Here is a 20,264-nt window from a genome sequence, read left to right on the forward strand (position 1 = left end):
TATGTGTACTGTATTTTTTAAAAATATTAGGGTGAAAGAATACTTGGAGATTGCTCTGCATTCTTTATATACACATACAGTATTCAGATATATTTAGTAGATTGTATTCATATGTATATATGTATTCAGATTATTCAGCAGATTGTATATTGATCATGTTTTGAGATAAATTCAAGAGATAATATTGTATGTGTACTGTATTTTATATTCACACATTGTTCAAATATATTCTGTAGAGTAATATATTCTTGAGATTTTACTGTATGCGTAATGCATTTTGTATTCATAAGTATTCTAATGTATTATTTTGTATGCGTATTGCAATTTATATTCACATCTATTCAACAGATTGTTCAACGGAACCTTTGTGTATACATATTTATTCAACATATAAATTTGTTTAGCAGTTTACTAAATTATATTCCTAAAAAGAAATCATCACGCAAAAATCCAATAAACCAACAATTCAATATGTATTATTCCAAAATGTCGTCGGTCTACATCCTACATGGAGCATTTCTACAAGTACGCTTATTATGTCCTCTCTGCGACAATTCACTTAACGGCTTATCGCACTTCTTCTATGGCCTTCAAAGAGGTCTTTTCCATTTAGGTGGCAAGACAACTTCTGATATATGTGTTGTTCATTCCAGTCATGCAGCGGATACACGGGCACCTCGTATGTCATTACCACAGACTTGGTTTGTAATAGTCCGAGCAATAATCTTCTGGCATTAGAAACTTGCTCTTCAAGACAGCCCAAGCGTGTGGGCATGGTAATTCGTCAACTTGGAACCGCCCACAACTACACTTTCTCTCTAAGAGGAAAACGATGTAATGCCTTCCTTCATCGTTTATCGTATGCAAGTATTTAGTCGATGATACAACCTACATTTAAACAAAGACCTGTAAGTTTTGAACATTTTTAAAAAAGTCATATAGGTCTCAAAGAATAGACATATTAAATAAAGTATACATATATACAATAAAAAATAAATAAAATATACAGAATTATCATATATATTGAATTAAAAAAAATATGAATAGATAAAATACAAAGATATACAGTGATATACAATAAAATATATCCAATGCCAGGTAATAAGTCTACATTTACGCTGGCAGAATATTAATGTTGATGACATTTTAACTAATGAATACAATAATATAGAGTAACATACACTCCATCTGCTTAGGAAATGCATCTGATTATAAACAAAGCCATTGAATGTATAACGACCCGGCCGGTCGTTTTATGAGTTACCGCTCCATTTTCCCCATTTCTGCTTCTTTATAGGTTGATTCAGCTGTATTTCATCGTGTTGTGTTGGTTAGTTTGGGTTCGGAATGATTTTGTAGAGAAATGAAACACTTATTCTCTTAAGTTGGTCTTTTAGTTGGAAAAGTCAACCGGAAGTTGACTTGTGAGAAAACGATCTCATAATTTGATTTTTATGATTCGGATAGCTTTGGAAGGTGATTTGGGACTTAGGAGCGTGATCGGAATGTGTTTTGGAGATTCGGAGTAGATTTAGGCTTGAATTGGCGAAATTGAAATTTTGGCATTTTCTGATTGATAGGGGAGATTTTGATATAGGGGTCGGAATGGAATTCTGGAAGTTGGAATAAGTCTGTGGTGTCATTTGTGATGTGTGTGCAAAATTTTAGGTCATTCGAACAAGGTTTGATAGATTTTTGATCGAAAGCGGACTTTGGAGGTTTTGGAATCTCTTAGGCTTGAATCCGATGATGATTTGGTGTTTTGATGTTGTTTTGAGTGTTCCGAAGATTGGAACAAGTTTGAATGATGTTATGGGATATGTTGGCATGTTTAGTTGGGGTCCCGAGGGCCTCGGGTGAGTTTCGGATGGTTAAACGGATAAAATTCATGTTTGAAAAGTTGTAGATTTTCCTTCAAGTCTGTTGCAGACATTTTGTTCTTCGCGATCGCGTATGAGTGTTAGTGATCGCGTAGGCTCAGTTGGGCAGGGTGAAAATTGTTCTATGTGATCGCAGAGATCCGGGCACGATCGCGGTGGGCTGTGAAATTGTTGTTCGCGAACGCGTGGCCAGGATCGTGGTCGCGTAGAAGGGATGAGCTGGTGAGAGGGGTATAGGATTGTTCTATGCGATCGCGGAAGGTAGCTAAGGCAGTGCCATGCGATCGCGTGGAGTTTGTATGCGATCGCGTAGGGTTAAAATCAGGGCAGTCAGTTTTGTGTTTCGCGATCACGAGGCATTTTCCGCAATCGCGATTAAGGAATTTAAATCACTGGGCAGAATGTTTAAAAGGCCATTTTTGCGATTTTTGACTGTAGTTTACCATTTTTGAGTCGGTTTTGGAGCTTCTTGGGGGAGATTGAAGGGAGAATTCAAGAAACTTTGAGGTAAGATTACTGAACCTAAAACTCGATCCTATGTTGGTTCTTACTTGTTTAAACATGAAATTAGTGGGATTTGAAGCCTAAAATTGGGGAGTTATGGCTTGAAATTGGAGACTTTGATTTGAGGATTTGAGGGGTCATTTGTGGTCGGATTTTGACGTATTTGGTATGTATGAACTCGTGAGAGGATTCTAGTTTTGTAATTTTTATCGAAATCCGAGACGTGAGCTCGGGGGTCAGGTTTGGCCAATTTCGAGATTCTTGATGTAAATTGATTATTTTCGTGTGGGCTTCGTTCCTCTAGCATATATTGATGTTGTAATTCTGATTTGGATAAATTCAACGCGAGTTGAGGCCGAGTCGAGAGACAATCTGGTTTGAGGTAAGTAACCATTGTAAATCTAGACCTGAGGGTATGAGACCCCGGTATTTCGTATTGTTTTGATAAAAGAGGTAACGCACATGCTAGGTGACGAGCGTGTGGGCGTACACCAGTAGGGATTGTGACTTGGTCCATCCCGTAGCGACTATTTAGCCGTGTATTTGATTTGAACTCTTATGATATCCCGTATTTTAGAGATTGATACTATATGTTGGGTTGTACGCCGTGTTTGGGGCCTTGTGCCGACCTGTTTAGATCCTTAGGAGTGTCACACCTCCTTTTTACCCACCCGAGAGGGATATAAGGGAGTTTTTCCAATTAAAGTGATATTATTCGAAATGTGATTATTTATTTGTTTCAGAGTCACCACTTGGAATAGTTTATTTGGTATCCCAAGTCACCGGTTTATTTTTAAATCGCAAATCGAGGAAATTTTGACTTTTATTTAAAAGTCTGCGAACCAGAAATTCTAAGTAAGGAATTCTGTTAACCCGGGAGAAAGTGTTAGACACTCCCGGGTTCCGTGGTTCTAGTACGGTCGCTTAAACTATTAATAATTGGCCTATTATCTGATTTACTACATGTTTTAAACCTATTATGCATTTTAACTTTATAACAGCTTTTAAATTATTTTATGGAATTATTCTGGAACAAGTCACGATTATCGTACACTTGTTTGTTTGATACACATTGCGAATCATGTCACGGGAACCGTACCCACAATCTACAACATGTTTAATTTATTAAAGTTATTAGACGTTGTGGTCGGGTCACATAAATGTACCCCGGATTTGGAAATTAGGTATCACAACTACGTCACGGGAACCGTATCCGTAGCTATGATGATTTTATTATAAACACGCCTAAAGCAAGCTACGAATGTTTAAAAAGATGTTTTACTATACTAAATTAATACTTACTGTGAGGGCCATAAGTTATGAGTTTTATTTGTGTATGGCACACCTCAAATTATTTTAAAAGAAAAGCATAGTATTTCTCTAAGGTAAACTAAAGATGCTCATACTCTAATCTAATTTAAAATTAGGTATCACAACCACGCCACGGAAACCGTACCCGTAGTTGTAATAATTTAATTACGTGCCTAAAACAAACTACGATGTTCGTAATTTTCCTTCTACTTCAAGATTATTGTGAAGACCATGAATTAGGAAAGTCATTTGTGAAAATAGGGGTTAGCCATTGATTCAGTAACAAATTCAAATCCCTACGACATGTCAACAATTGTGCATTTAACACCACTAAAACCATAATAAACTTTCTTTTCATCTAAAACCCAGTACTGGACAATATCTGAAAAACTCAATAAAGAATACTATATGGCAGACAAAATACATGTTCCTAATTTGACCATTTAAGTCTAACTATGCTTTGAAAAGAATAGAAAATAGCAAATGATACGCCAGCTTTTAACCATCTCCCTAACTTCAAGCCAAATCAATACCTAAGTTATTTAAAAAGGCTCCAACTTTTCATTATTCAACATGCCCATCCCAAAAAAAAAAAGATTAAATTAAATAAGCAAACAAATGAAAGTAGGAAAAAGAAAAGAACGACATTGCATTAAGCTAAAACAGAGGATTTCTTCAAGATTTCATAATCTTAAGTTTCCATTTGCCACCATAATCAAATTGATGTTTAAACACAGTAACCCAAACCAATTTAACATCAGATTTTCATGAGCCTAAACTTTCCTTTAACAGAATTACAAATGACATAATTTATACATGGCCAGAATTTGAGGCAAACTTAAATAGAGATAAGTTCACGTAATTTTCATTCAATGAAATCAGATCACAAGTTATGAGTTTGCCGATTACACTGTTAAACTTAGGAATGACAATAGTCTTATTTATTTATCAGTCACATGCTAAGGACCCTCTAACTTGTTTGTTTAACCTTTCAACTTATTAGACAATGACTTCCCATTTTGTAAAAAAAATGAAATTGTTGGCGGTCATGAGCCATAAATAATATCTGCAGACGAGCACATGGTCTTGCAGAGAGTCAATCATAATCCCACTTTCAGAAGAGGAACAAATATCTATACCTCACAAAATTTTGGACCAAGGAACTCTGATAAAATAATTAATAATGCTATCTACAATTTGTTACTCCATAGTCACTGTAAAGCGGCAAATCCAAGACAAATGTGTTCATACAATGAATAAAGTCTAAGGCAAGCAAATTATTATTACAATACACAGAATCCAAACAACAATAAAAGATAGAAGGAAAATAGTCATGACTTTATATTAAATCAGATCTGGAAAAATACAGAGGTAAGAGAACATACTTACTTGGACAAGAATTGGCATATTTGTACGGAAAATCGGTTAAACCAAACCAAACCCAGATCTGAAACTCGATAACCACAAAATAGCAAAAAATGTGAGGAGCTCAGCATCAACAGACCCGGCAGAAAATCAACAGCCTCTGTTTTTCCTTTTTTTTTTTTGAAATTTCGGTCCTTGACCTACAGAAAAGAAGGAGTCGAGTTCTGAACTCAAATGTTCTTCAATCTTCCTTTAGAGGATCCGATTCTTTTTTTGTTTTTCAAACTTTTGTGATTTTTTCATCTTCATTTCAAAGTAGAGGTGTGTGTCTGAAGGTGAAAGATGATATTAAGGATGAGGAGGAAGGTCATTTTCTTGTTCTTCAAGATCAGAGAGCGAGAGAGCAGTCATCTCTTTTGGATCTAGGGGTTTTTTCTTCTTTTTTTTTTTTAATTTTCTGTGGCTTTGAGAAATGAAGAAGATGAAGTGGAACCGGCTAGGTGCGCCATTTTTTTCTGCTTGGGATCTAGGAACAACAACAACCTAGTGTAATCCCACAAGTGGGGTCTGGGGAGGGTAATATGTACGCAGATCTTACCTCTACCCCAAGGGTCAGAGAGGCTGTTTCCAGGAGACCATCGGCTCGAAGAGGCAACAAGACACACTATATTAGTACTATCAATATACTCATAATAAAACAATATAAAATACCATAAAAACCATAACATAACATAAATACCATAAAAAACAAAGTAACAGCAATATAAGAGATATAGGAAATACGAGAAAGATGTAAGGTATTAATACACAGAAGATAAAGCACATCATCAGTAGTTGATCAATAGCATTCTAAGACTAATTTCTAACTGGTTAGTCTCACTCTAGTGCGCTGTAAAAAAGACATCACAATTTTCCCTAACCTATTATATCTAGGTCTATCAATTAAAAGGGTAGGGGTTTGGGATCAGGCGGGTGGAGTTTGGTTTTTGGGCTGGATAGTAAAATTGGGCTTGATTTGGGTACAAAAACTAGCCCAATATCCAATTAAATATTTTCTTCAATTTCCTTTTTCTTATTTCCGTTTCTTTTCCTCTTTTTTTTTAATTAAGAGAATAACCTAAATTAAATTCTTAAATTAGTCTAAATTGTAAAATTAAGTTAATTATCTAATTATAATATTTATAACAATTACTTGATCCTAAATAAAAAGAGAAAAATCATTAATCTAAAAATTAAACGGTAAAAATGTAAAATGAGCCATTTTTAAGATTTTTATTTTTAATAAAGCAATTAATTAACTAATTAATCCTAAGAATATAAAAACAAAAATTTAAATGTAATGCATGGTATTTTGACATTTTTATAATTTTTAACAAAAATTAAACGTGCACAAAAATGCAAACAATTAATAAAATCCTACAAAAATCCTATAAAATGGCAAATAATCGGAAAAATCTATTTTCTTTGATTTTATAGGAGTATTTTATATAGGACAAAAATCACGTGCTCACAACTGTCCCTCTTTGCTCGAAAACACAAAGGGTTTTCGGACAAAGATAAAGTGAGCGGATACGAGCGATTTTTTCCTGTTTGAATACTTCGTGGGAAGCATTTTTGAAAGATCTGACCGAACCTTGCTTCCGAGGTTACCTACATATCCTTGGCTATAAAGGAATCAGGTCAGTGTAGTTCGGGAAGTTTTGGTAGTTGGGACTACCGGGACTTTGTGATTTCACTGCTGTTGCGTGGTTTCTGCTTGCTGAGTTCCTTATTACACTGAAGTAAAAGATGAAAAGCTAAACTAGCTAAGCCTATCAACTACGAGTTACAAGATTCATATCTATAAACCTTCTGAAGCTTGATCTTGAGTCTTGGATGGTTCTTCCTGCAGACTCTGATCTGAATCTTGATGCTCGTTAGCTGCAACCGCTAGTTCATTCTTCTTCAGCTTTTCGGATCAAGGCGGGACATGCAAAACTTGTGACTTCAATTATATCTTGAGCGGCCGCATCTTTTCTCAGCTTCTACACTTAGAGTTCAACTTTTTTTCTTGTTCTTCTCTTCTTTTATTTGGGTTGAGACTTCTTCTTTTGGTCATCTCAAACATTGTGTCTCACGGTGAAAACCTGTTCAGGCACCAAAGCAAACAAAAGAACGAAATTTTCTTCCCCAGTTTTCACTAGGAAAATTTTGTGAGTTATTGTAACAAAATTTAAACTATTTCTTTATTGAAAGCAATTAAAATCGGGATTGTGTATCCTTGGGAAAAAGAAATTAGGGAGTGGAGACCTATATTTATAATGAAATCAATTAGGGAGTGGAGACTCTATGTTAGAAAAGAGACTAGAGAGTGGAGACCCTATATCTAAACTAAAATCAACTAGGGAGTGGAGACCTTATGTTGGAAAAGTGATTAGGGAGTGGAGACCCTATGTCTAAAATAAATTCAACTAGGGAGTGGAGACCCTATGTTGGAAAAGTGACTAGGGAGTGAGGACTCTATGTCTAAAATAATTTCAACTAGAGAGTGGAGAACCTATGTTGGAAAAGCAGACTATGGAATGAGACCCTATGTCTAAAATAAATTCAACTAGGGAGTGGAGACCCTATGTTGAAAAACTGACTAAGGAGTGGAAACCCTATGTCTAAAATAACTTCAACTAGGGAGTAGAGATCATATGTAGGAAAAGCAGACTAGGGAGTGGAGACCCTATGTCTAAAATAACTTCAACTAGGGAGTAGAGACCCTATATTGGGAAAGTGACTAGGGAGTGGAGACCCTATGTCTAAAATAACTTCAACTAGGGAGTGAAGACCTATGTTGGAAAAGCGACCAGGGAGTGGGGACCCTATGTCTAAAATAACTTCAACTAGGGAGTGGAGATCCTATGTCTAAAATAAATTCAACTAGGGAGTGGAGACCCTATGTTGGAAAAGTGATTAGGGAGTGGAGACCCTATGTCTAAAATAACTTCAACTAGGGAGTGGAGACCCTATGTTAGAAAAATAGATTATGGAGAGGGGACCCTATGTCTAAAATAACTTCAACTAGGGAGTGGAGACCCTATGTTGGAAAAGTGACTAGGGAATGGAGACCCTATGTCTAAAATAACTTCAACTAGTGAGTGAAGACCCTATATTGGAAAAGCAGACTAGGGAGTGGGGACCCTGTGTCTAAAATAAAATTTAACTAGGGAGTGGAACCCTATGTTGGAAAAGCAGACTAGGGAGTGGAGACCCTATGTCTAAAATAAATTCAACTAGGGAGTGGAGACCCTATGTTAGAAAAATGACTAGAGAGTGGAGACCATATGTCTAAAATAACTTCAACTAGGGAGTGGAGACCTTATATTGGAAAAGCATACTAGGGAGTGGAGACCCTATGTCTAAAATAAATTTAACTAGGGAGTGAAGACCCTATGTTGGAAAAGTGACTAGGGAGTGGAGACCCTATGTCTAAAATAACTTCTACTAGGGAGTGAAGACCCTATGTTGGAAAAGCAGACTAGGGAGTGGGGACCCTATGTCTAAAATAACTTCAACTAGGGAGTGGAGATCCTATTTTGGAAAAGTGACTAGGGAGTAGACCCTATGTCTAAAATAACTTCAACTAGGGAGTGGAGACCCTATATTGGAAAAATGACTAGGGAGTGGATACCTTATATCTAAAATAACTTCAACTAGGGAAATGAGACCCTATGTTGGAAAATCAGATTAGGGAGTGGGGACTCTATGTCTAAAATAACTTCAACTAGGGAGTGGAGACCCTATGTTGGTAAAGCAGACTAGGGAGTAGAGACCGTATGTCTAAAATAAATTCAACTAGGGAGTGGAGACCCTATGTTAGAAAAGTGACTAGAAAGTGAAGACCCTATGTCTAAAATAACTTCAACTAGGGAGTGGAGACCCTATGTCTAAAATAAATTCAACTAGGGAGTAGAGACCATATGTTAGAAAAGTGACTAGGGAGTGGAGACCCTATGTCTAAAATAACTTCAACTAGGGAGTGAAGACCCTATGTTGGAAAAGCATACTAGGGAGTGGAAACCCTAGGCTACCATGTTTTTTTGAATTATTTTCTTCTCTTTTTATTTTTATTTCATTTTTTACTTTTATTTAGTAGAATGAATGAATAGTTTAAAAGGACTTCCCTTTTCGGGTCAACTTTTGTTGTATAACCGTTTTGGTTTCTGCGTGCCTTACTTTTATTGCACCTGCTCCTTGCAGGGTTGTTTTAGACTGCACCTGTTTTCAAATCAAAGAACAATTCAGTTTGAAATGGTTGTTGGTTTTGTGGCCTTGATTATTTCAACCTCTTGATCTCGGCCCCTTTCATCTGCAACTGGTTGTTTCTTGAATACCGATTTCATTTCTAGCCTTGGATAAAACTCTAGCTTTTCCAGACTTTGCCATGATTGTTGGTCGGTGGAACTCAACTTTATCAACTTTATTTTCCCTTCGTAGGCTTTTCCCTTCTGATTTCTTCTTTTTTTTTTCTTTTCTTTGGAGCATTGGGCTTGGCGTATTGGGGAACTTTTTGGCTCCTCAAACTTTGCTGCAACGGCTAGTCGCGTGGGACTTAACCTTTTCCAACTTTATTTCGCCTTCGTAGGCCTTTCAGTTTTGGCTTCTTTCTTCCAACTTCAATTTCAGAGCATTTGGGGCACCTTGGCTTTTCAAACCTTTGCCGAGATGGTTAGCCACGAAGGACTCAACCTTTTCAACTTCATTTGCCTTTATAGGCACTTCAATTTGATTTTCTCCTTCCAAGAGTTTTGATTTTCTCCTTCCAGTCGAGATCGACTTATGCCCCTGAAGAGGCTGCGTGCCTTTTTGCACATTAGCTCGCGTCAAATGAGAACCCCGTAAATCAGCCTTGCCATTCTTTCTTTGTCTTAGTTTCGGAATAGTGTTAGACCCAAAGGGATTCAAAGAAAACAAACAAAGGAATGGAGAATGAGTTTAAAACAAGAAGTATCCCTTTCGGGGAAAGGAAAGAATGACTTATCTGGAGTACATGCGGACTTCAATGAACATGACATGCCTTTTGGACTGGATGCCTGATCTGTGTAAACCGTCCGACTCTCAGAAATTCATCACAACTTTTGCCTCAAAATCGAGAAACCTTGCCAGGACTCTGTCAATGCCGATAGCTGTGAGGATCCTCTTCTCGATCAGGGGCGCCCTTTGCGGGTTTTTACGAGATGACCTCTCTTATTTCTTTTCTCACCATCGCCTTATAGTGCTTTTTGCGAGTTTTCACTAACAAGACTCTCATTTTCAATTTCTCTACTTATCATCGCCTTACAGTGCCCGTATGGGATTTCACTAATAAGACTCTCTCGTTTTGTTTCTCTCATTTTGATTGCATTGAATCCAAGTAGATGCATTCTCCGATCCTTGAACATTCTCATCGATTGATCAGAAGGACTTGAAAGGATTTGGGTAAAAATAATTTGGAATGAATTACAACTTTGGAACCATTCAGGCAGGATCATCGCCGAACTATTATAACATCTGCCCCAGTTTCACTTTTGGGGGAATTTGGATTTTTGTTTTGGTGTGACTGAACCCTAGAAAGAGGCTGCCTATGTATCCTTTCGGAATCAAGTCGAACTTAGTTCAGGGAAACTTTTGTTTTTTTTTTCTTTTTGTTTTTTTTCTCTTTCTTTTTCCTTTTCCTCTCTTTCTTTTTTTTCATTTCATTTTCTTTGCTTTTCTTCCTTCTCTTTTTTTATCTTTCTTTTCCTTTTTCAATAACACTTTTAGGTTCCAAAGAGGGTAATCAAAGAATGGGAGCCGACTCAAAGGGTTTTCAAAGGGTTAATAGTGTTTGGTTAGCGAGAATGAAAGCCTTCGTCATCCCAACCGGAGAATATTAGTACTATATGGAGGATCCAACATAGTACCTTTTGACTGCATTTCCATTGACAGTTATTTCACGGACATTTCCTTCGATGTGTCCCAAGTACAACGCACTCTTTTGGTAGTACTCTTGTTGCAATGTATGTATCTTTCCAATCTGGGAACTAATTTTACTTCAGTTGTTCCAACTCTTTGTTTTATTTCCTTAAACTTTATATTCATTGCGATCTAATCCTTGATTCATTATTTCGAGGTCTGACAGCTTTCAGGATCTAGGCATAAAGTTTGCAAGCATGTCATGTTATTGAAATCTATATTTAACAGAACTAAAAAGAGAATAAGAAAGAAAAATGACAAGATTAAGAAAAGAGACATTCCTGGACAATGAAATATTATTTCCATTTGATTTTTGATTTTTGATTTTTTGGTTTCTTTTTTCTTTTCTTTTTTCAATTTTTTGAAGATAGAAGGGTTTACATCAGATATCAAGACAATAAGGTAAAACATCCGGATCACACCCTGAGCTAATCCGGACGCAGAAAGGATAGCAAGACTGGCTACTAAGACTCCCGTCTGATGGGGAGCTTTCATGCTTGGCGACCATTTTTTGGCTTTTCTTCTGTCTCGGCAATGGATGCAACGGTTTTCAGTGCCAAATCAAATTCCTCAGCTTCACAAGTCATTCCAACTATTGGTCCGATGTTGTGGGCAAGCAACAGATTGTTCATCACATCAGGAGTTTCTTCATCCCGAAAAATGATTCTTTCAGCTTCAATCAAATCTCCAATTGCCCTTTTGAGGGTCCAACAGTCCTCCGTATTGTGTCTCACTGCTCCAGAGTGGTACTCACATCTAGCATCAGCTCGGTGCGAGGGGGACTCAGGATTTGGCCGGTTTGGGCCCACTGGCTGCAATAGATCTAGCCTGATTAGCTTTTGGAACAAGCTTGAATACAATTCACTAATAGGGGTAAACTGATTCTTTCTGAAAGGCTCTCTTGGGCGAGGATTGTATTGGGGATCATTTGGTTGAGGATTATATGGAGCTTGGTAAGGATGGGCATTTTTGGGAAGTGGAGCTCGGTTTTGTGTATAATATTGTGGCTACGTGTAAGATTGCGCGCTTATCACCGCGTAGGGAGGCGGTGCCACGGCATAAGCATTATCTTGAAGGGGATAATAGTGTGGTAGGACCATAGGAGGCGTATATGATTGGCTGAATGACCTGGGGTGGCCCCTCGAGCTTGAAACCATCATGGCTCCTTGTTCTCCTGTTTCCATTTATCAAATCCTCTGAACCATTTTTTGAACATCTGGTGATGTGGCTTTAAAAGCAGCATGACTCAAGATTCGACCGGTTTTAGCCTATTTTCTTCCATCTCCCCAATTTTGATAGCCTCAGCAAACGACTTTCCCATAGCGAACATCATGTTCTGGAAGTAGTCCGCCTTTTGGGCCTGTAGAAAGATCGTGACATTTCAATTTCATTCATTAGAGACTTTACCCTGGCAGCTTGCTCACGCTATTTGACAGTATATTCGCGGAAGCTTTTCGTGATTTTCTTTTTCAAATTGGACAAAGAGTTTCTGTCGGGAGCGATGTCCACATTATACTGGAACTGGCGAACAAAATCTCAGGCCATATCGCCCCACACGTGCCAATGGGTAATTTCTTGATCCGTATACCACTCAAAAGCGATTCCGGTAAGGCTTTCCCCAAAATAGGCCATTATCAGCTCCTCTTTTCCACCAGCACCCCTCAACTGGTTACAGTATCGTTTCAGATGAGCGATCGAGTCTCCGTGCCCTTTGTACTTTTCAAATTTTGGCATCTTGAAGCCAGCTGGCAAGTGGACATGGGGAAACATAAAGAGGTCAGAGTATGAGACACTCTTCTGGCCACTCAGACCTTGCATGTTTTTCAGGTTTTGTTCGAGGCTCTTCATCTTCCGAGCTATTTCCTCCTGCTCGGGACTTTTAACAACATTTTCTTGCTCTACTGAGAAATCATAATGCGGAGGTTGAGTGAAAGAGTACGGGGTCATATATGATATTTCTGATTGAAGTTGTGGACCCTGAAAGGTGAACATTGGAGGCTCAACATATGGCCATGGTAAAGTTGGTTGTGTTTTGGTGAAGACTGGTGCTGCAGTGAACAATATTGGAGGTGCTCTAGAAACTGGCGTCTGGGGGCGAACCACAGAAGGCATGCCAGGAATATTGGACGGCATTGGAGGGTGCCAGCATGGGATAAGCGGGTTGGGCACAGGGGCGTTGGTAACCTCACCTGACCTGGGGATCAACTCGGGGAACCCGGGGATTGCACTTAGCGGTTCCCTACCATTAGACTAGGCGTCCCACATTTCCAATATGCGGAGACGCAACATCTTATTCTCTTCACCAGGTGATGATTCTAGCTGCAGAATAGCCGATGCCGGGCTATCCTCAAGACTGATGATTGGTAGATTGCTTGCGTTGGCCATCTGTGCATTTGGATCTTGTGAAGGAAGGGAGGCTAGACTACCAACAAAACCAACCACCAAAACCTAGCTAGTTTGCACACCCAACAACCTTGTTAGTTTTGAGACGCTTAACAGATAGGAAATCGCACGTTTGGATGCAATGCACCTAAACAGTTAAACGTTTCTACCATGTGTTTGAACGGTTGCATGTTTCATCTAGGCCTTAGTTAACCTTTTCAGTATGTACCCCTTTTCTTTTATTTCTGCCTCACTTAACCACTCTTGATTTTTCATCTCATGTTTGCCGCTCTTTTATTTTTGGCACTCTCTTTTTCTCTTGTTGTTTGTCACTTTTTATTTCTTGCCGCTCCCCTTTTTTTTCTATTTTTGCTCTTTTCTTTCTTTTTCACTCAATCAAAAAAAAATTCTTGTTTTTTTCAAATTATTTATTATTCAGTTAATTTTATAGCTATAATCTAATCCGATGAGGATTGCCTACGTATCAAGACGCCGCATGAATCAGATCTTGTGTAGTTCGGAAAGATTGAGAATGAAGTAAATAAGTTAACCCCCCCTCTTTTTATTTATTTTTATAAAACTCAAACCATGAAAGCTTTAAGAAAAGAAAAACATATTTATTTTTTTGAATTTTTGTTTTGTTTTTTATTTTGTTTTTTTTTGAAAGAAATGCTTTAAAAGAAGAAAGAAAATAGTTTTTTTTTGGATTTTTTATTTTGACTCTTTTTTTGTGAAAGAAAGACTTCTGAAAATTCCTTTTCTTTTGATTTGAACTTTGGGAATTTTAAGTAGAACAAAAATATTTTCGTTTGAATTTTCATTTGTTTTCTCTTATTCTAAAGAAGAAAGAAAATATTTTTTTTTTGTATTTTGCCTCTTCCTTTTCGAAAGAGGGACTTTTAAGAAAATATTTTGGATTTCCTAGTTTTTATTTATTTACAAAAGCACTTCTAAAGAAAAGCGAAAATATTTTTTGACTTCAATTTTTCAAATTTTTTTTTTTGAAAGAAAGACTTTTAAACAAGGAAAAGATTTTTTTTAATTAAATGTTTTTTGAATATTTGAGAAAAATACTTCAAAATAAAGGAAACCCGTATTTTGGATTTTGAATTTTTGATTTTGTCTTTTTATCTCTTTTTTCCGTATGAAAGACTTTAGAAAGAAGGAAACTATTTTTTTGAGTTTAAAAACTACTTTTTTTTTTAATTTTCTAAGGAAAGATTTCTAAAGAAGGAAGTAATGAAAAATATTTTTTGGATATTGTTTTTTGAAAATTGGGGTCGGAACCGATGAGGTTTGCATACGTATCTCACATTCGGTGAGAAACAGACCCGCGTAGTTCGGTCAGTTTTGACGGAACAAGGGAAACATGACACTTGAAAATTTTTGCTCATTTTGAAATAACTTTTATTTTTCTTTTTTCTTTTTTTTTTCTTCAAAATTTCGGCAAAGTTTCAGAATTTTTCTAAATATCTACCTCTTACTTTTTTTTTTGATTTTTTTTCTTTTTTCTTCTAGAGCCGGTCAACATGCAAGCCGAATCAAATAATTGTACAAGTAGCACGTAAGATGCATCAGGATGGTCTATTTAATTTGAGTACACCTATCCTAGATGGACTCAACCCCTGTGTTGAGTCCCTAAAGTCAAATGCAAATGATGCAAACAAGCGTTCCTACTAGGGATCCGGCATGAGACTGAGTTATTTTAGGTTTAAAACCTGGGTGTATTGTTCTAGACTTGGTTTACCCGAGTGGACAACTCGAGCCGAGGGGGGGCTACGTACCGGGAACTAAAAGGCCATCCGAATTTATAACTTGTCTGAGCCTCTTTCTAATTTAAGGTATGACACTAACAGAAAAGGAGTCACGCCAGCGTGCACATCTCCGAAGATGAGAAGAGAAGAGTTTCGTAACAGTTTATATACAATTCAAATAATATCAAAGCGGTAAAAAATGACATTTAGCACATTAGTCCCAAACATGTAATAACAATCAGATAATAAATGTCACGACCCTAAATCCATACCCGATCGTGATGGTGCCTCTCGTGAAGACAAGGCCAGCCAACTATTCCCAATTCGATGTTAAATAGTTAAACAACAAGAAAACAGTCTAAAACATGATTTAATAATAGTAAGTAGCAGATAATATCATAAATGTGCGGAAGGACAACCCAACACAGCCCTAAACCGGGGTGTCACTAGTCATGAGCATCTATAAAACCTAATACAAGTCTGAAAAGTCTACAACTATTACAATGTCTGATAAGAGATAAAAATGGTAAAGAGGGAGAAACACGGGACTACGGAACTAGCACTAGCAAGATCCGCAACGCAAAAATCTGCACACAGGGGTGCAAGGAGTAAAGTGAGTACTCCAACTCAGTGAGTAACAAATGTAAATAAAGACTGAAAGCAAGAAATCACGTAAGGCACAAAGCATTCTATAATGAAGCAGTAAAACAATTAAAATGGTAAACCAGTGAAAGATAGGTAAAATTCTTTAACTCAAACGTAGTTTCATAAAAAGCCTTTTTCAATAATTAAGCAGGTAATTGACAGTCAATTATGAAAAGTAAACACATAAATGCTCGCCCCTCGGGCACAGTATCAACAAATTCGCCCCTCGGGCAACATCTCAAAATAGTACCAGCCCCTCGGGCAATTACATAGAACAATACCAGCCCCTCGGGATCAATCTCACATCACAATGGGTACCCGCGCTCACTAGGGGTGTACAAACTCCTAGAGGGGCCCCTTACGGCCCAAGATTGATATCAAGCCACCTTGTGGCATCATCACTAGGCCCTCGGCCTCATATCAATCAAGCCACCTCGTGGCGTACATATCATAGGCTCTCGGCCTCATAATCAGTATCAAATGTTTTCTCACAACATAGGCCATCGGCCTTACTCAGTCAAAAATCCTCACAAGCCACTCGGGCAGTAATAAAACATGTTTCTTAGCCCAAAATATCATTTAAAAGATCATGTAAGTGTTAAAACAGAGTAAACATGGCTGAGTACAAAAAATAGTGAAATATAACATGACCGAGTTCAAGTATAAAGTCAAAACAATGAGGATATACCAGTAAAAATCCTCGAAGGATTCAAATAGTTGGCATGAAGCCCAAATATGGCATTCAACCCAAATAATGATGATAGCAAATAGATTTCAGTCAAATACGTGGTAAAACCATCAATCGGGACGGACCAAGTCACAATCCCCATTAGTGCATGACTCCACGCTTGTCATCAAGCGTGTGCCTCACCTCAATATCACACTACCCACGTGCAAATCCGGGGTATCAAACCCTCAAAACATCATTTATAATCATTACTCACCTCAAACCGGTTAAATCTCTAACTCGCGATGCCTTTGCCCCTCGAATCGGCCTCCACTAGCGTCGAATCTATCCAAAATTAGAATGAGGACGTCAAAATATGCTAAGGGAACGAAGCCCAAGCGAAAGTAATCAAAATACAATACAAAGCCCGAAATTACCAGAACCCGACCCCCGGGCCCACGCATCGAAATTTGATAATTTTTACATCAATAGATTCCTTATCTCACCCGAGTTTATACATATCAAATGTTCTAAAATCTGACCTCAAATGGTCCTTCAAATCCCCAAGCAAAGGTCTAAGTTCCCAAGCCCTTGTTTTTCCAATTTTCACCCTTAATTTTCATGATTTTTAGCTCTAATCCGTGTAATAATAGCATAGGAACGAGTTTTAGGTCCAAATTCCTTACCTCAATGAAGTTCCCTTGAAATCTCTCTTCCAAATCATCCAAAAAGCTCCAAGGCCGAAGTCAAAAATGGTGAAATAGCTCAAATTTCGCAAAGGCCACAATTTATACTTTCTGCCCAGTCATTTTCGCATCTGCGGCCAAATTACCGCATCTACGGTACCGTATATGCGGCCAACTATCCACTTCTGCTGTTCCTCACTTAACGGCTAAAACCGCTTCTGCGATCAACCTTCCGCACCTGTGGCTTTGCAGGTGCGGTCCCACAATCGCATCTGCGGTCCCTGACAATCCCTTATGATTCCGCTTATGCGGCCACTCTTCCGCTTATGCGGCGCCGCAACTGCGATCCCCAATCTGCAGGTGCGAAAATATTAGAAGCAGCAAATTCAGCAGCTGCAACAAAGTCCAAACTTCTCCGTCAACCATCCAAAATCACCCCGAGGCTTCCGGGACCTCAATCAAAAGCACAAACATATCCTAATACCTTATTCAAACTTGTTCCAATCATCAAAACACCTCAAACAACATCAAATCACCCAAAACACATCGAATTCAAGCCAAACTTTCTAAAATCTTCTGAATTCCACTTTTGATCAAAAACCCAACCAAACCACATCCGAATGACCTGAAATTTTGCACACACATCCCAAATGAACGACAAAACTATTGCAACTCTCAGAATTCCATTCCGACCCCTATATCAAAATCTCGCCTATGAACCGGAAATCGCCAAAATATCAACTTCGCCAATTCAAACCTAAATCTACTCCGAACCTCCAAAACTCATTCTGATCACACTCTGAAGTCACAAATCACCTCCCGAAGCTAACCAAATCATCGGAACTCACATTCGAGCCCTCTAACACATAAGTAAACATCTGGTTGATTTTTTTCAACTTGAACTCACTCTAAAGAGACTAAGTGTCTCAGACCTTACCAAATCCTTTCTAAACTCGATCCAACCAACCCGATACCACATAACACGGATAAGCAAGAATAAAGAAGTAGAAATAGTGAAAATAAAGCGGTAACTCATGAAATGACTGGCTGGGTCATCACATCCTCCCTAACTTAAACAAATGTTCATCCTCCAACAAATCAAGAAAAATACCTGAAGCCTCAAACATGTGAGGACATTTGCTCCGCACCTCCCGCTCGGTCTCCCAGGTAGCCTCCTCTACGGGCCGACCTCTCCACTGCACTTTTACTGAAGCTATATCCTTCGACCTCAACTTTTGAACCTGACGACCCAAGATAGCTACTGGCACCATATCATAAGTCAAATCATCATCCAACTGAATCGTGCTGAAATCCAAAACATGAGACAGATCCCCAATATACTTTCGGAGCATAGAAACATGAAATACCGGATGCACAATCGATAAGCTGGGTGGCAAAGCAAGCTCATAAGCCACCTCCCCAATCCTCCGAAGCACCTCAAAAGGCCCAATAAACCGCGGACTCAATTTCAATTTCTTCCCGAATCTCATAACACCCTTCATGGGTGAAACCTTCAACAGAACCTTCTCGCCAACCATGTAGGACACATCCCGAACCGTCCTATTAGCATAACTCTTTTGCCTCGACTAAGCTGTACGAAGCCTTTCCTGAATCAGCTTTACCTTGTCTAAAGCATCCTACACCAAGTCTGTCCCCAATAGCCTAGCCTCACTGGGCTCGAACCAACCAACTGGAGATCTACACTGCCTCTCATACAAAGCCTCATATGGAGCCATCTGAATATTCGATTGGTAGTTGTTGTTATAAGCAAACTCTACAAGCGGTAGAAACTGCTCCCATGACCCTCCGAAATCAATGACACAAGCATGCAACATGTCCTCCAATATCTGAATAATGCGCTCGGACTGCCCCTCTGTCTGAGGGTGAAAAGCTGTGCTCAACTCAACCTGAGTACCCAACTATCGCGGCACAGACCTCCAAAACTGCAAAGTAAACTGAGTGCCCCTATCTGAAATGATGGAAACTGGGACACCATACAAATGACCAATCTCTCGGATATAGATCTCTGCCAACCGCTCTAAAGAATAGGTAGTACACACAGGAATGAAGTGCGCGGACTTGGTCAGCCGATCCACAATCACCTAAATAGCATCGAACTTCCTCAAAGTCCGTGGAAGTCCAACTACAAAGTCCATATTGATCCTCTCCCACTTCCACTTGGAAATATCCATCTGCTGAAGCAAGCCACCCGGTTTCTGATGCCCATATTTCACCTACTGACAATTGAGACACCGAGCTAAAAATCCCACAATATCTTTCTTCATTCTCCTCTACCAATAATGCTGCCTCAAATCCTGATACATCTTCGCGGCACCCGGATGAATGGAATACCGCGAGCTATGAGCCTCCTCCAGAATCAACTCCCGAAGCCCATCCACATTGGGCACTCAAATCCGGCCCTGCATCCTCAACACCCTAGCATCACCAATAGTCACATCTCTAGCATCATCATGTTGAACTCTGTCCTTGAGGACAAGCAAATGCAGATCATCATACTGGCGCTCTCTGATGCGATCATATAAGGAAGACTGAGAAACCACACAAGCCAATATCCGACTGGGCTCCGAAATATCCAACCTCAAGAACCAATTGGCCAAGGCCTGAACATCAACTACAAGAGGTCTCTCCCCAACTGGAATATATGCCAAACTCCCCATACTCACTGCCTTTCAGCTCAAAGCATCGGCCACCACATTGGCCTTTCCCGGATGATACAATATAGTGATATCATAGTTCTTAAGCAACTCCAACCATCTCTACTGCCTCAAATTAAGATCCTTTTGCTTGAACAAGTGCTGGAGGCTATGATGATTAGTAAACACCTCACAAGACACACCATACAAGTAATGCCTCCAAATCTTCAATTCGTGAACTATGGCAGCCAACTCTAAATCATGAACATGGTAGTTCTTTTCATGGGGCTTCAACTGACAAAAAACATAAGCAATAACTCTACCCTCCTGCATCAATACATAACCAATCCCGACTCTCGAAGCATCACAATACACAGTATATAAACCTGAAGCTGATGGCAAAACCAACACTGGAGTTGTGGTCAAGGTTGTCTTGAGCTTCTGAAAGCTCTCCT

The 20,264-nt window shown here is 38.7% G+C and overlaps 1 long non-coding RNA gene across 1 annotated transcript; it reads right to left on the reverse strand.

The window, feature by feature from the left end:
- Window positions 1–454: 454 nt before the first annotated feature.
- Window positions 455–5,544, reverse strand: LOC107761118 (uncharacterized). Its single transcript, XR_001642527.2, has 2 exons — window positions 5,085–5,544; window positions 455–888 (listed from the first exon to the last, which is right to left on the reverse strand). It is a non-coding gene; the product is annotated as an uncharacterized LOC107761118 (long non-coding RNA).
- Window positions 5,545–20,264: the final 14,720 nt, after the last annotated feature.

The sequence above is a fragment of the Nicotiana tabacum genome, chromosome 18, assembly GCF_000715075.1.
Source record: "Nicotiana tabacum cultivar K326 chromosome 18, ASM71507v2, whole genome shotgun sequence".
NCBI lineage: Eukaryota > Viridiplantae > Streptophyta > Magnoliopsida > Solanales > Solanaceae > Nicotiana > Nicotiana tabacum.